This window comes from Balaenoptera physalus (genome assembly GCF_965194825.1).
Source record: "Balaenoptera physalus genome assembly, chromosome: 16".
In the NCBI taxonomy this organism is placed as follows: Eukaryota; Metazoa; Chordata; class Mammalia; order Artiodactyla; family Balaenopteridae; genus Balaenoptera; species Balaenoptera physalus.
The window spans coordinates 82,068,676-82,086,560 of NC_138898.1; the positions used below are offsets into that span (position 1 = coordinate 82,068,676).

The window sequence follows — 17,885 nt, forward strand, 5'->3', positions numbered from 1 at the left end:
TTTTGTGATAACCTATAAGAAAAAGAGTCTGAAAAAGAATATATATGTATGTATATGTGTGTGTGTACATGAGTGTGTGTATATATACATACATATATATATATCTGAATCATTTTGCTCTACACCTAAAACTAACACAACATTATAAATCAACTATACTTCAATTAAAAAAAAAAGAATGGGTGGTTTATAAACAACAGAAATCTATTTCTCATACTTCTGGAGCCTGGAAGCACAAGATCAGGGTGGAGCATGGTCGGGTAAGGGCCCTCTTCTGGGTCATAGATTTCTTGCAACATCACATGGTGGAAGGAACTAGGCAGCTCTCTGGATCCTCTTTTATAAGGACACTAATCCCATTCACAGGAGTTCCAAAAAAAAGAGTTCCACCCTCATGACTTAAGCCCCACCTACTAATACCATCCATCACCTTTGGGAGTTAGGATTTCAACCTATGAATTTTGGGGAGACACATTCAGATTATAGCAGAGATGATGGTTTTTCAATAATGGATTTTCTCTAATCAGGTCTGGAAGGTTCCAGAAAGGTGGTCCCAGCATTGTTCCAAGGGTTTTTCTATGTGGCACTTGGGTTGAGTCCACTGGTTCCCTGAATAAGCCTGTGTTATATTATGTGTTAACATATTATCAGGAGTCAGGCTTCCTAAAGGACATCTGCTAGTCTTTCCAGGAGGTTGAATGGGGGTTTGGGAGAAGCTGGGGGCTGGAAAGGGGAGGACTTTGGGATTTGAGACGAGCCTCTTGCCAAGTAAATGAGGTGACAGGTATTTAGCCTCTTAGGTTTGGGTCATGGATTATTCTCAGACACCCTTAAGGTGGCTTTTGCTAGATCTCATTTAAAAAGTAAAGGTGGGAAAGACGGATAAAATAATAGAAGAGAACAGGTGTGTTCTAGAGAGAAAAAATATAAATGGTGAAAAACTGTCAGTTATAATAATAACAACTAGTAGAACCTGTTTTTCACCCACTAATTTGGCAAAGATTAAAAATGTATAAATGCCTGAGAATTCCCTGGCAGTCCAGTGGTTAGGACCTGGTGCTTTAACTACCAGGGGCCTGGATTCGATCCCTTGTAGGGGAACTAAGATCCTGCAAGCCTCATGGCACAGAAAAAAAAAAAAAAAAAATGTATAAATGCCTAATGCAGAAGAGAATGCAATGATATAGGTGTCTTATCTACCACTTATTCTGGTCTAAATAGGTATGGGAGGCAGAATAATGCCCCCCACAGAGGTCCATTTCCTAATCTCAGAGCCTGTGGATATGTTAAGGTACATCGCATGAGTGAATCAAGGTTGAAGAGGGAATTCGGTTGCTAATAAACTGACCTTAAAATAAGAAGGTTATCCTGGATTATTTGGGTGGGCTCAATATAATCACAAGGGCCCTTAGATGTAGAAGAGGGAGGCAGAAGAGAAGGTCAGAGTGATGACATGGGACAAGGACTCAACCCACCATTGCTGGTTTTGATGATGGAGGAAGCGGCTATGAGCCAAAGGATGCAGGTGGCATCCAAAAGCTGCAAAGGGCAAGGAAATGGATTCTCCCCGGAACCTTCTGGGAAGAATACAGCCCTGTTGACACCTTGATTTTAGCCCAGTGAGGCCCATTTTGAACTTCTCACCCTCCTACTGAACTGTAAAATGGGAATCGTGTTGTTTTAAGCCATGGTTTGTAGTAATTTATTATAAGAGCAATAGGAAATTGATACAATTAGTATAATTTTCATTATACTGTACTACTTTGAAAGTGTGTTTTGAAAGTCTGAAAACGTTTATGTTATTTGATCGGCAATTCCACCATTAAGAAACTATTTCGAGGGGAGGTACCTGTGCTCAAAGATGTTCATTACAGTACTAGTAATAATAGCAAATAATAGAAACAACCTAAATGTCCAACAATATGGGACTTGTTAAGTAAATTAATACGTCCTTGTGATGCAATGTCATACAACCTAAAAAAATAGTTGAGGTAGGGAAAAACTTACTCAAGGTAAAATAAGGAAAGCAGGACCCCAAATTTTATATAAAATATGATATTCATTTCATAAAAATACATCAGTGTACACATATGATATAGCAAAATGCCAAAACTAGTTATCTCTGGGCACCAAGACTATGGGTTAAATTTCTTTTGTTTCTTGTAATGTTTCTATTTTCTGAATGATCTATAATGAATATGCCTTATTTTTCTAATCAAGAAGAAATTTTAAATACAACTCCACAAAACAAAACAAGACAAAGCAAAAATCTCCAGGGTGCCTAACAAGGATATTTTACAAAAGTAAAAAAAAAAAAAAAAAAAAAAATACAGGAAGTAATAGAATTCCTTGTGTATCTGTGAATGGAGGTGGTTTTGTGTCCTAATGAAAACAGTATCTTAGAATCCTGGAATCTCGGAGTCAAAAGGGCTCTATGAATCCCCTACTCCACACCCAACTCCAGTGTGAATCTCCTCTTTGGGAGACAAAAGCTAAATTAGATTTTACCGTGAGGAGTACTGGGGATGGGAAGCTCTGTGCCTTACCTTTTAGGGCCACCAAGGGTCTGTGGTCTGGACGTTGAGTACGTGCATTGACCTATGGAGAGAAGACAAGAGAAACCATCTTCATTTGCTGGACCGTGAGGTCTCTGAGGCAGGAAGCACGTCTATTCTATCCCCAGATGTGTCAAACACATAACAGGTGCTCCATAAATATTTCCTGTGGAATGAGTCAAGGTAAAGGGACTGCGGCTGGTTCAGAGCAGGAACAGGGTTCACAGTGACTATGCAGGGGTGCCCCCCAAGTAGGTGGCCAGCCCTGCACTCCACAGCAGCCAAGGGACGTCACAATCTATGGCTCACATCCTAGTATATACGGGAACAGGCCCCAGGAAACTGATCTTGTAGGATCAAATGCGGTGGAAGCACCCTTAGTTCCTTGGAGTAGGAGACAAAAGTGTCTTCATTTCTACTTCCTCGCCCTGGTTGGGACCAACTCAAAGTCAGGTCCCCATGACAGTAACTGGGCTGATGGGAGGCAGGCAAAGCTGGTCACAGGAGTATGCTGAAGCCTTATTTGCATGTGATCAACACAAGGAAGTTCTTGTCTGATGTACTTATGAGGGTGAAAGTAGCACTGGCGTCAAAATGCCGGGCTCAAACTCCGGCTTTGGGGGCCTTCTGTCCTCTCTCTACCTCCTGCCTCTTCTTTCTAGAGTTTGGCCTCACTCTTTTGCTACGTATGGGCTCCTTCCATGCTGTGGGGAAGATGACTCCTGGTTGCCAGAGTCACACCTTCCAACCTCATGATCCCAAAGGCTAAAGGCAGTCCTTCCAACTACATGCAGCAGAAAAATCCTGGGAAGGAGCTCTGACTGACCCAACTAGAACCAGGGCCAGAAGGATAGAGCCCTCCAAACAGCCAGACCTTGTCAAGAACCCACACTCCAGCAGAGGACGGAATCGCGGCTCTGCGATCGGCAGCCCCTCCAGAGCCATTTGGAATTGGGGGTGGGGAGGGTGAGAGGAAGTTTCTGGAAGGAAAGAGGATGCCCGGCAGTCCTAAACAACAAAATATCTTTGACAACAAATCCTAACTGCTCTTCCGGACTATGCCCACCTCCCCTGCCACTGCATCAGCTCCCCCTATTTTGTACATGAATCATCTCCGTCTCCTGCAGATTCCATCCTTTCTGTTTCAGTCATGGGCCTGTTAATTAGGCCTGTTCCTCACCGTGCTTCGGTGCCTTTGGTTCTGTGTCACGGGGCTGCGGGGAAAAGCAGCTAAAGAGGACTAATTAAGACTCGGAGAGCTTTCAATAAGGTACATGGAAATGAACAAATTAACTGACGATGCCAAAAAGGCAATATTGCCCCAGTGGGGATTCCGCATATGGAGATAACATTAAGGAACGCAATAGTCATTGAGAGCAAACTAAGAATTATGAGTGATCTTCAGTCCCATTACCTCCAAGGTGTCATACGTAATAGCAGGAAAATGTCATTAGATGTTAGGAGACAAAACAAACAGGTTAAGAAAGCCCTAGTGGGGGAAGCAGAGCGAAGGAAACAGTGCGACGCTGAGTTGGGGAGGTTTTGCTTGCAGTAGGAGACAAGTCCCAGGCAGAAAAACTGGTCTCTTGTTGCCGACCAGTCTTTGCAAATATGTGACATTCCGCTTTGGTGAAAGAAGACTCCTTTTTCCTCTGTTAGCTTGGATGATACTGAGGAAGGCAACTCGACACATTCACGGAGGATCCAATGGTGTCCCCTGGGGGTATCTTTCAGACAGTGGCGTCAAATGCGATCCCAAGGCCATAAAACTCATCTGGGAATTTCTTAGAAATGTAAATTCTCAAGACCCACTCCAAACCTACCGTGGTGTGGGGGGCTCAGCAACTTCTATTTTAACCAGGTTTCCAGTCCAGGGGGACTTTGATTCAAGGCTCAAGTTTGAGAACCACTGGTCTTGGAATTAGGAGCCTGGGGTCTGTTCTAAGCTGTGTGAATTACAAGCGGATTTGACCATTTAACTCCTTTGATGCTTCCAATGGCAAATATAATTGTCCTTACCCTGCCTCCCTCACCACGTTTTCATAAGAATCCAATGGGATAGCTGATATCATGGAAAACAGTGGAGAATGACACAAATATGATAAATTATCCTGATTATTTCAGATACAGTTGGTCCAGCTAAATGGAGGTTCCAGATTCAGAGGTGCAGGGGCAGATCGTACAAAGATGAATAAAGGATATGATATGAAACCCAGGTTTCTGGAAAACATTGCAATTTTTACTTCCCAAAGGGTCTTAAAAAAGGTTTTCAGGCTCTCAAACACCTTCCCCTAGACAGTCTTCTGATGAGTTAAGTGTTTTCTGATGAGTCATCAGAAGTATCTGGTTCTCATTTCCCTTTAAATTCACAGGAGCATAAAGATGAAAAAGAACTGGGGCCGGAGACAAGTGCTTTGCCAAAGCTCCCCCGCCATCCGTAGTTGAGATGGCTCCAGGTGCTCAGCCCTGGGACATGTGGTTGGGCTGTTCATCCAGGCAAAGGCCAAGTCTTCTGGGAACCAACCAACTGGAAGGTGGGACCATCCAAGATGGCAGCCCTGGACTCCCGGAGCAAGAGAGGTGGGGCCTTGGCAGATGTAAACTATGTGCTCCCTCCCCACCCCAGATAAGGGACTCTGGTGAAAGAGGGGAAATGAATACTTACAACATCTTCAAAGGGGAAAGGAAGACCCAAAAGTAGACGTACAGCTTGGTGGTGGGAGGGAAGGGGGCATGGACAGAATATCACTTTCCTTGGATACTGATGTGTAAGCTTCAGAGGTTTCTTAGCTAAATCTCTCATCACAGGATGTTAGAGACTGGATACCTCCAAACCCCACTCTCTCCCTTCCTTTCAGAAAGGTTCAGGTCAAAATTCTAGTACTGGCAGCTTTAGGGTTTGAACTCAAGTTTTGACACTCCTGGTAGAACAATCTGGATGAGTATCTCAAAGGCCAGGGTCTAAGGCATTTTCTGCTTTATCTTTCTCTAGGTTCAGCTCTGATGGGGAAAGGCTCAAAGCAAACACTTATGGGGAAATGCCAAGCATCTTGTTGGCAACACAGCCCTGGGCAAGGATGCTGATTTCACAGCTAGTGTCACATTCCAGAGCAGTACCTCTGAGATACATGGAGAGCATGTCCAGCCCAAAAGCTAACAGAGGGTCCTGGTGGGGACTTCCACGAACCTATGGCTTCCTCACTGGCCATTTCCTTTATACTCACTTGCTCTGGTTATTAATGAACGTGGCTGGGGAAACCTGGGCCACATGGAGAGCCTATGCAATGAGAGACCTCATTTGCATCACCAAATCTTGGTTGCCCCACATCATTTCGGCATCAGTGTGGGATATAAATTAATATTTAGATAAAAATTTAAAGTAAGATAAAATTTAAACCAAATATTAATATCTAGATTAAAATTTAAAATTCCCTTCCCCTTTAGGATCTGACCAGCTCTAATTATCTCTATACCCCATCTCCTTCCCAATCTCTGCTCATCTTAGGTTTCCGATATGCTTACCCTGCTGAGGAGCAGACAGCTGGCAACAACCTTGGAACAAGGTCAAGGGCAGGTAAGGAGAGGGGTTGGTGCTTCCAAGTCCAAGGGCTGTGCTTGAGGTATGGTATCAAGCTACACAGACCTGTGTGGGATCACCAGCACGTGAAAAAGATGACCCCAGGGGCCACCTTGGCTGAAGAGAGAGATTTGTTTGACCACCATGTCCCGGAAAGCCCTGTGATTGTCAAGTGATTTACCAGATCTGAATGTGCGTGAGAGAATTTCTGGCTGTCTTTGTTTGATGGAGGTGATTTGTTTTCCGGACTAATTGCCAGTCTCTACACTGACACAAACATATACACACGTACTGAGCAGTGTCTTAACAAAAGCTTGGCCCATCCGTCAGAGTTGAAGGTGTTCTTAGAGGGCTAATTGACCATGCATAAATTTCCTATTGAAAATTATAGCAAAAAATGGAGAAGAAGACAGCTTTTGCAATGAATAATTAAACCAAAGGATGCTTCTTCGGGGAAGGTGGGGAGGGGCGGGGTGGAGGAAGAGCTAATAGTCATATTTCCAGTCTTTGTAAGAGATAAATGCAGAAATACAGATTCAGAAATGTTTCCAGATCAGCATTCAAGGCCCTCCCAAATATTGTCCTGTTATGACCTTCTCCTCCATGGCTCCGGACATGATCCAACCAAACAGGTTGTGTTCTGTTTCTGGAACATGCTTTTATCCTGTGCCTTGGATTTCTCTTTTTCCACTACTTCTCTTTTTGCTGAAATGTCTTTCAAGGCTTGAGTCTTTCCTCAGCCATTTCATATTTTCCCTCCAATCTCATTTTGTTTATACATCTCTCATGAGCTTGAATTTCATCTTTTATTGTAGCTATATTGGACATCCCTCTCCACATCTGGAAGATGGGAACGGTAAATGGTGTTTCATCCTGCATCTTCAGGTCCAGTTTTCTCCATGAGGACCCTAGGAACGACGTGGAATTTCTCTGAATGTCAGTGGTGTTTTATCAGTACTTGATTAATTTCAACTGTATAAACTGAGCCGATGACTCTTCTAGGTCACTGACTCATTCCTTCATTTACTCAAAAAACATTCATCAGATGCTGATTCTCCTCCTGGCTTTGTGCTCAACACTGGCAAGTGAATAAGGTATGTGTATTAGTCTCCTAGGGCTGCTGTAACAAAGTACCATAAACTGAGTGGCTTAAACAATAGAAATTTATTGACTCACAGATTGGAGGCTGGAAGCCCAAAATCAAGGTGTCAGCAGGATTGGTTCCTTCTGAGGCCAGTGAGGGAAGGATCTGCTCCAGGCCTCTCTCCTTGGCTTATGAAGAGTCATCTTCTCCCTGTGTCTTCACATCATCTTCCTTCTATATGTGTCTGTGTCCAAATCGCCTCTTCTAATAAGGACTCTAATCATATTGGAGTAGGGCCTACCCTAATAACCTCATTTTGATTTAATTACTTTTTAAAAGACTCTACCGCCAAATATGATTACATTCCGAGGTACTGGGGGTTAGAATTTCAACATATGAATCTTTGAGGAGGCACAATTCATCCCGTAAGAGTACAATCATTGCCTTCACACAATGTATAGGAAAAGGAGAGAGCTAAGTAAACAGGCAATTACAGTGTAGTGTGATGGATGCACAGTAATAGAGGAGACACAGGAGAGTGCGGATGGATGGACATTTAATCCATACTTGCCAGGGGGATGGAGAAAGCTACCCAAAGGAAGTGATATCTAAGCTGAGACCACAGTTCTCAGTACCATAGAAAGTGTACCTTCCATTGCCAAAGTGGATGGCATAGAAGTTCCCCCAGGTTCAAATCTAGGTGGTGTCCACCCCACTTCTTCACCCCTCACAGGAGTAAGAAACACCAGAGGAAGACAGTACCTGAGAATTCAATCAGCGGGCTGGTCAACATGGAAGAAAAGCAGTCTCAGGTATTAGTCAGCTTTTGCTAGTTTGCTGTAGTAACAAGCCCTCGGGGGCTCAGTGGCTTTCAACAACACAGGGTTCCTTCTTGCTTGGGCTACTTGCCCTTTGTGGGTCAACTGCTCCTCTGATCCTCATTTTATTCATCCCAGGCCCCAGGAGGAAGATGTGGACCCTCTCTGGACACAGTGATCCTATTGCAGAAGTGGAACAGTGATGGAACCTTGCAGTGTCCTTTAAAGGCTCTGCTGTAGACAGATAAACCACTTTTGTGCATATTCTATTGCCCTTAACAGGGAACATGGCCAGGCCTGCTGTCAGTGGGGTGGGAAATATTCTCTCACAGAACATGGGGGTGAGGTTACAATGGAATGTAACCCTGTGAGGTTGGACCTGTTAAAAAGGGGGCAGCAAATATTTTGATGAAATCTTACAATGTACCATACGTAGCCATATGCCAGTCATTCCCACACGTTCCCCAATTCCATCTTTCACTCAAGGCAGGACACAGAAAGAAAGCAAACCTTACTACTTTATAACTGACACCCATCAAAACACTTTCCCTGCATGGGAATTTAATGTCATGGCCTTTGGGTCTGAGAGTCAGTGTCTGGGAGAGGAAGAAATATTGCTCTTGAAGACACCGTCAATTCAGTGTCCCTGAGAAAATGATCTATTGGCCTGAAAAATTCCTGTTATAGTTTGTAGTGAATGGCTAGGATAAAAGTTGGTGCTTCCTAGAGGCCTGATTTTCTTCTTTCTATAAGATGATGAGGCTGACACATTACTTAAGATTTCCATCTGGCCTCGGTTATAGCAAAAAGTGTAGAGCAAAATATGGAGCCTCGTATTTCTACTTGAATTATATCCTCCCATTTTTTTATATGGCTTCTTAAGACTTCATTGTTTCAAATAATATTTTAGAAGTTTTTCCCTAGTTGGAAAAGTCAGTGTACTTAAAACAAAAATTTAGGAAAACAATAGAAAGTTATCCATAATACCACCTCTCCCCCACAAAAAACCACTTCTGATAGCATTTTGGTATATTCCTTCCAATATTATCTTTATATTTATTTACATATAAATAGATGATGTATATTTTATTATTTATATATATATATGTATTCAATATATATTTAAGAGAATAAAATCTCCTCCATTTCTCTTTTCCCCCAAGTTCTCCAAAAGAGACAGGGGACCAGAATGGCCCTTAGATCCAAATTTAATTGAGTCTTTTCCAAACAATAATTTTAAAGATTTTGCTGGCTATATTTGTGGCTGAGGAAGGAGCCATTCAGTGATATGGTGAATCTGCTTTTTACGTGCTTTTGAATTATTCAGTCTTGAAATAGTGTTTTATAATATTAATAAAGCCTCACTTTATGTACCATCTTATAAATAATACCAGCTACAAAATCGAAAAAATTTTTCATCAAGAATTGCCTAAGTTCAAAGCTGATGGGCCAGGAAGGGTGTGTGTGCAGGCTGTTGCTTGGAGAACAAGGATGTCAGCTGGAAAACAGCAACACCCCCAGTCTGCAGGGCTGGGTACCCCACAGCCACCCTGTGTATACACGATAGCTTCTCCTGGGAGTCCGATGGTTCTCATACTATTATTTCAACATTTATTGGTGTTGTAATTTAAAATGCCTTTTTATGTCCTATAACAATGTCACTCAAGCATTCATACGTCAGGATACAAGTGCCAGGGCTAAAATACACATCCCCAAATCAATAACTCACCGCGAAAGTTAAGGTGATAAAGCAGCATGGCATGCCTCGCTGTTGATTTAGGACACACTCAGCAGAAACGCAGGCACATGTGTACCACAAGGCGGGGACAGCGGTGCTCACAGCAGTACTGCTGTAATAGCTAAACGCTGGACACAGCCCAAATGGCCATCAGCAGCCAAGCGAGCGGGTAACAAAAGGATGGCGTTCTCCAGCAATGCAGGGCTGTGAAGCTACAGAGGCAGACAGACCCCAGCTACAGGCAACAGCATAGATGAACTGCACAACATCACAAGGAGCAAAAGAAGCCAGACCCACAAATAAATACACACTCTATGACTTCAGTTATATAGCGTTCAAGAAAGGAGACAAGATCCAACTAGAGTGTTGGGGAATGCATGTTTAGGTAGTGAAATTGTGAAGAAAAGCAAGTAAGTGATGCCTAGTAAAATTCAGGGTGGTGGTTCCTTTAGGGAGAAGGAGGTGGTGATTGGGGGGGGGGTGGATAAGAGAGACCCAAAGGGGACTTCTAGGCACTTGGCCCAGGTGGTGGGTACACAGGTGTCTGCCTTGTGAAAAACCACTAAGTTATGCATCTTTGCGCACTGTGTTGTGGGTATGTTGTATTCCACAGTATAAAAGGTTATAGCAACCAGTGTGACTGGGTCATGTTCCAAATTGTGAACCTGTTTGTTCTCTATAAATATCCTCCCTCCCTTCTCTTGCTTTTACCCAGAAGGGCATCCTCCAAAGCCAGTCATAAAGGGAGAACATAGATTTGAAGGGCCAGAGGGAGAAGATGGCTTATAAGCTCAGTTTCTCCCCTTCCAGAGACTAGACAAAAGAGGACCTTGGGTAGGGTAGGGGAAGAAGTATCTGAGAATAGGAGGAAGATGGCAGAAGGAGATGGAGCGTGGAACCTTTCTTAGCAGAAGTCCAAGATGCAGAATAGAGGGGTCCAGAATGCCCTTGAAGAGTGGCCCTCACTACACACATGACTCACGCAAACACGCTCAACCACCCACAGAAGACACCCTGCCTGCAACAATCCAAGACTCTTGTAGGAAGACCCAGCAATGCCCCCCAACAGAAGGGAAGGCACTTGGGATCGCTATGTGGGGTTGGGGGGCAAAGAGAAAGACCCTTGACCGCTAACCAAGGAGAACCCAATGGAAGCAGTGGCGATGTCCCCATCAGCCGGAGCCATGGGGAACCCTCCTTCATCTGGGGAAATAAGCGCTATGTCTCTATCTCATGTTTTTTATAGGCACAGTCTGAAACTTTTGACCCAGCTTTTTTTTTTTTTTTTAAAGATTGATTGATTGATTGATTGATTGCTATGTTGGCAGCTTATTTTTAACATCATCTCTTTCCAGAACGCACAATGACATTTGCATTCAGCTTTCAAAACATATTTAGAGCAGTGATTCAAACTTAATTCTGTGTTTGAATGGCTTCAAGGCTGGCTGTCATTTTCTCTGTGCCCAACCCAGTGCTCTGTGGCTCCTTTATCATGACGCGTGCTTTGGGTGGCTGGTGGCATCTGTGTTAGCTTTCTGAGCACAGGGAGGTGGGCGGCTGTGTCCCTGAGTTGTTGCCTATCTGAAGATGCCTCTTTTGGGACTTCACACACGAGCATCCCCATGTACCACGACTCCTTTTCCCTTTAGAACTCCGGCTTCATTTGTCCATGTTGTCTCCTATTTAATGCTGCAGAAGGTAAGTCTGACTTTGACTCTTTGTCATTAGCTTCCTCTCTTGGAGTCTGCGTGGGTGATCATTTCTTTGTCCTTGGAGTTCAAGAATTTCACCAGGCTATTTTCTAGGTGTTGATCTGTTTTTATTCTTTTCACCTGGGGCCTGGTGGGTACTTTTGATCTGCAGATGTAGGTTTTTCTCAGAACTGTTTCATCCTGTTATTTCTTTGAATGCCACTCCTATTCCTTGTGCTGTGATCTCTCTTTCAGTGACATGGGTTTTCAAAATGCTGAGGCTCTGTTGTCTGTTCCCCAGAGCTGTCTCACCTCTCCGAGTTCTTATTTCTGGTCACTTTGCCCTTTTCTAAACAGTCTGCTCAAGTTTACATCCATTCAGGGGCCTCTAAATGGAGGGTTTATTCAAATAGGTCAGCATTTGACTTATTTCCTCCCCTCCAGCTCCTGTAGATTGACTTTTCCTCCGTATATTTTTGCCAAAGGTAAATTCCACCCACCTGCCACTGAAACAAGAGGAGAGGTATTACTTTTGGCCCCCGGGCCCTAGCTCTCTTGCATATTCATTGTACATCTGGCATCTGATCTCCAAAAGCACAGCCAGGAAAAAAGTCAGAAGCTGGTTCTCTGCTGGAGAAATATCACCCAGATGCCCCACTTCTGACGCTGGCAATTACAACCAGCTTCTTTATGGGGGTCGTGATCGGGAAGGCCCTAAGCACTTACTCATTGGCCATCCAACTAAGTGATACAATCTCTCCTCCAATTATTTGCAAGCAAGAGATGAATGAAAAGTCAGCTCTGGCTGGATTTTAGATTGACCTTCTAATGACGGGAATTAGAGTCGTTCCATGGAGTTGAAATCATGTCTATCATCCCAAGGATAGGAGAGATTTAGGGGAAAATACATCCTTAATTTTTATGATTTTCTGAGACATCCCACAATTGTCTGTTTAAGACTTTTCTTCTCAAGCGTTCCCTGGTTACATAGTTCCAATCATTCGGTAGCTGCCTCACCCAATGCCCTCAGCATAGCAAATGCCAGGCTTTATATGTGGCATTGGTTGTAAGCTTCTGGAATTTAAATGATTTTTAACTGTCCTCTATCTATAAAGGCATCTCATACCCTCTTTGGGGAAGGATATGGTGTAAATTGTAAAGATTTCTGCAACCTAAAAGGCCTTGGTTTCACAACCTCATTGATACAAGCATCCTCACACTTAAATCTTAGTACTTAAATCTCTAATAGAGTTGAGTTCTCACCTCCTCATGTGGAAAATCTAGTCTCTTAGTGAACTTATCCAGGTGAGTTAGCCTGTGCTCTCCTAAAAGGCAGAGCCAGAGGCAAGGGCTTATGTCCAGGTATTTTATTTTGAAAGGTAATCCCAAAGAACAGGAGTATAATATGGAGAGAGTGAACCTGGGGGGAGCAAAGCTAATCCCTGGCTGCGAGATTAAGCTGGTTAACCATTGAACTGCAAGAAACCGGAGCTCTGACCTCCAGAGCACAGCCAGGTAGAACGCACCTCAGAACTGTTTTTCCTAGGATGGAAAAGGGTAGCTCTTACCCCACAATGGTCGTTTCCATTGACCTTACGCTTCCAGGATTGCCCAGGGGCACGCGTCAGGACGCCTGCATGGCTCCTGCAGGCAACCCAAGTGAGGGGAGCGTCAGGGAAGAAGGCAAGGGACACCTGGTACAGCGGAGGAGAGGTGCTGCCAAGTTACACCTGCGGCAGCTGGTTACCACAGCAACAGTCAAGCCCAACTGCAGGCTGAGAGGATGTGAAGTTGAACACAAGATGCGTCCTCTGCAGCGGGCACTGGCAAGGAGTGGGTCTTCCATGTGTCTTTTCAATGTTTACTATTGCAACCAGGAGAACCCGCGCTACTAGACACTGGTTACAGAAGAGGACCCACCACCCTGTGCAGTGGGAAAGCGATGGAGATTTGGTAGAGACAGAGGTAGAGATAGAGAAGGAAGGCACCCTAGTTAAAAAAATTAGATGAATGGAACATTTGCTAAGTAAATATAAACTTAATATAAATATAAAAGTACTCTTTGGGAACTTGTACACATACAAACTCTTTTAACTCACACTGAAAACACAGGAAGTAGGTATTATCTTCATCCCATAGATTATGAAGGTGAGTTTCAGAGAAGTAATACTCCCAGGATTATGCTGAATCCAAGTCAAGGTTTGGATTCAGGAACAACGTCTGATGCAAAAAACAACGGCATCGTATATCACCCAGGATGCTAAAATCTATCAACTCCATTATTTTAACCAACCAACTGACTTGAACATTTTTTCTTGGTTGGTTGGTTTTAAGTTTTGTGAAAGCTTCAGGCTTTCTTTCCAACTGGCTGGTGATTAATGTGGTGCTGCCAATATGAAAATGAAAATATAAACATGGCAGGGATGGCTTTTGGTAATATGCGTGCTAAGCTGATACAAGCCAGCCCCACCCTTGCCAAAACAAATAGAAATTTTGCATGCAATATCATGACAAAATACGTAATGCAGAGGTGGGTTCAAAACTAAGAAATTGAAATCCTCAACTGCCAAAAACATTGAGAAAAATTAAAAATAGAATAGAAAACCAAGGACTCTATAGGGAACCACTGGTTTCTTCCCCAGAGTATAGGTCCCAGTGGCTTGGGTTCTAATTCCTGCAAGGGGACTGAGAATAGGTGTTCAGGGCTGAGAAAAGTGGGGAGTCAAAACTGTACTATGTGTGTGAAGTCCAGAGATTCAAAAAACTGCCTCATCCTTAAAGAGGATATAGATGGATTCCATCTACCTTCCTAGGGAGGCTAAAGGAAGTTTACTGTCTATCAAATCATTTGGCAAGAAAGTTTCCTATAAAATATCCAAACTTCAGGCAAGTTCCTCTTAAAGGCGTAAAGTTAAATTACATTATTTGAAATATAGAGGAACTACAAACCAAATATTTAACATAAAAACCTTTGCAGTTCAGTGGATCCCCTAAATGGTAACAACAGAAAGAAATATATAACTGCTCCAAAGGGATAAATTTATAACCAAGAGCATAAAGACTTCCTACAGAAATAAAATCATCCCAGATTGATATAAATTCACAATACAGAATTGCCAAAATAGGAGAAAATGAACTACACTGAGGAAGAGTGAGCAGGTCTGTATTTAGAGAGATCTGGCTCCCAAGAACTGCATATAATGGAAGAAGAAAGAGGATGTGAAACAGGTGTATTTAAAATGACCAGAGAGTTAACAGTTTAAGAAGAAAGTATAATGAAGAATAGATCAGTGTGAACAGGAAGAGGCAGATTTGGAAAGGAGCTAACAGACCTTCTAGAAATGAAAAGAAAAAATCATAAACACTTAAAACTCATGTGGTTGGTTAAACATAGGATCAGAAAAAGAAAGTAGTGTTAATTGGTCAACTGGAAGATAGATTTGGGGAAATCACCAGAAGGCACCTACAAAATAGAGATGGAAAATATAATAATTTTATAATATTTTATAATACTTATCTATAACTATTTTATATATAATTATTTTTAGAATATTTATTTATAATTACTTTATATAAAATTATTGTATAATATATGTGTATAATTATATACTAATATATAATATTTTTATTATATTTTATTAATTTTGAGGGAAAATAACTGTTGGCCTAGAATTCTACATCCAAATGAACTATTTTTAAGACTAAAGGGGAAAAAGAATAGGGGGAGGAGTCAAGATGGCGGTGTGGGAAGACACAAAGTTAGCATCTCCCCACAACTAGGGTGCCTGCTGGCCACTGGTGGGGGACTCTGACCCCCAAGGAGACGGAAGGAACCCCAAAGTGAACTGGTAGGATGTACGGGGACTGAGGAGGGAGGAGAAGTGGAGGCCAGACAAGATCAGTGCCCCTGAGGCCAGGGAGATCGGGAGAGGCAGGCAGGAGGGGCCCTCCCAGACCCCAGACCTGAGGAGCAGGAGAGGAGAGGAGGGCATTTGCCCTGCCCACTCGAGCCCAGAAAGCCTGCTAGGCTCCGAGGTGAGGTCCCCTGCCCTCTGAGACTGGGGTGGGGGGCATGCCTGGGCCCCTTCTGTTCCTTGAGCCTAAGCCCCACCCTCCACAGCCCCCAGGGCCTTATCCAGCCCTGTGGGTCTTGAGCATTGGCCCTGCCCACCACCCAAACCTTGCCCTTGCTTAGGCCCCACTCTCCACAGCCAAGGCCTTCCCCCCACACACACTTTTTTTTTTTCTTTCCCTCCTCCTCTTTTTTACTGTTGTGCTACTGATGTACCTTCCAGTTCTTGATTTATCTATATTTTTATTTTTACATTCTTTCTAATATATCTGTTAGTTTTCCTAGTCTAATTTTATTTTTTACTTTGTTATATTTCTCTCTCTTTTTTTTTTTTTTGCCACTCCACGTGGCTTGCAGTATCTTGATTCACGAGCCCAGGGTCAGGGGGAGGCTTCTGCAGTGGGAGCGCTGAGTCTGAACCACTGGACTAACAGAGTACCTCAGACCCCAGGGAATATTCATCGGAGTGAGGTCTCACAGAGTTCCTCATCTCAGCACCAAGACCCAGCTCTACCCAATAGCCTACAAACTCCAGTGTTGGAAGCCTCAGGCCAAACAACCAGTAAAACAAGAACACAATCCCACTCATTAAAAAAAAAAAAATGAGACGACAAAAAAATATGTCACAGATGAAGGAGCAACATAAAAACCTACAAGACCAAATAAAAGAAGAGGAAATAGGCAATCTACCTGAAAAAGAATTCAGAGTAATGATAGTAAAGATGATCCAGAATCTCAGAAATAGAATGGAAGCACGGATTGAGAAAATACAAGAAATGTTTAACAAAGATCTAGAAGAACTAAAGAACAAACAAACAGAGATGAACAGCACAATAACTGAAATGAAAAATACACTAGAAGGAATCAATAACAGAATAATGGAGGCAGAAGAACAAATACATGAGCTGGAAGACAAAATAGTGGAAATAACTGCTGAGGAGCAGAATAAGGAAAAAACAATGAAAAGAATTGAAGACAATCTCAGAGACCTCTGGGACAACACTAAACATACCAACAATCGAATTATAGGGGTCCTAGAAGAAGAAGAGAAAAAGAAAGGGTCTGAGAAAATATTTGAAGAGATTATAGTGGAAAACTTCCCTAACATGGGAAAGGAAATAGTCACCCAAGTCCAGGAAACACAGAGAGTCCCATATGGGATAAACCCTAGGAAAAACACACCAAGACACATATAATCAAACTAACAAAAATTAAAGTCAAAGAAAACATATTAAAAGCAGCGAGGGAAAAACTAAAAATAACATACAAAGGAATCCCCATAAGGTTATCAGCTAATTTTTCAGTGGAAACTCTGCAGGCCAGAAGGGAGTGGCAGGATACACTTAAAGTGATGAAAGAGAAAAATCTACAACCAAGATTACTCTACCCAGCAAGGATCTCATTCAGATTCGATGGAGAAGTCAAAAGCTTTTCAGACAAACAAAAGCTAAGAGAATTCAGCACCACCAAACCAGCTTTACAACAAATGCTAAAGGAACTTCTCTAAGTAGGAAGCACAAGAGAAGAAAAGGACCCACAAAAACAAACCCAAAACAATTAAGAGAATGGTCATAGGAACATACATATCGATAATAACCTTGAATGTAAATGGATTAAATGCCCCAACCAAAAGACACAGACTGGCTGAATGGATACAGAAACAAGACTCATATATATGCTGTCTACAAGAGACCCACTTCAGACCTAGGGACACATACAGACTGAAAGTGAAGGGATAGAAAAAGATATTCCATGCAAATGGAAATCAAAAGAAAGCTGGAGTAGCAATACTCATGTCAGATAAAATAGAGTTTAAAATAAAGACTGTTACAAGAGATAAGGAGGAACACTACATAATGATCAAAGGATCAATCCAAGAAGAAGATATAACAATTATAAGTGTTTATGCACCCTACATAGGAGCACCCCAATACATAAGGCAAATGCTAACAACGATGAAAGAAGAAATTGATAGTAACACAATCATAGTGGGGGACTTTAACACCCCACTTACACCAATGGACAGATCATCCAAACATAAAATAAATAAGGAAACACAAGCTTTAAATGACACAATAGACCAGATAGATCTAATTGATATTTATAGAACATCCCACCCAAAAGTGGCAGAATACACTTTCTTCTCAAGTGCACATGGAACATTCTCCAGGATAGATCGCATCTTGGGTCACAAATCAAGCCTCGGAAAATTTAAGAAAATTGAAATCGTATCAAGCATCTTTTCTGACCACAACACTATGAGATTGGAAATCAATTACAGGAAAAAAACTGTAAAAAACACAAATACATGGAGGCTAAACAGTGCGCTACTAAATAACCAAGAGATCAC

At 42.5% G+C, this 17,885-nt stretch overlaps 1 long non-coding RNA gene across 1 annotated transcript in view; it reads right to left on the minus strand.

Moving 5' to 3' along the window:
- LOC309646279 overlaps positions 1-17,885 on the minus strand; it is a 394,596-nt gene that overhangs the window by 85,365 nt on the left and 291,346 nt on the right. The window contains exon 5 of the long non-coding RNA XR_014255240.1: positions 2,547-2,598. This is a non-coding gene — a long non-coding RNA (uncharacterized lncRNA). The remainder of the gene's footprint in view (positions 1-2,546; positions 2,599-17,885) is intronic.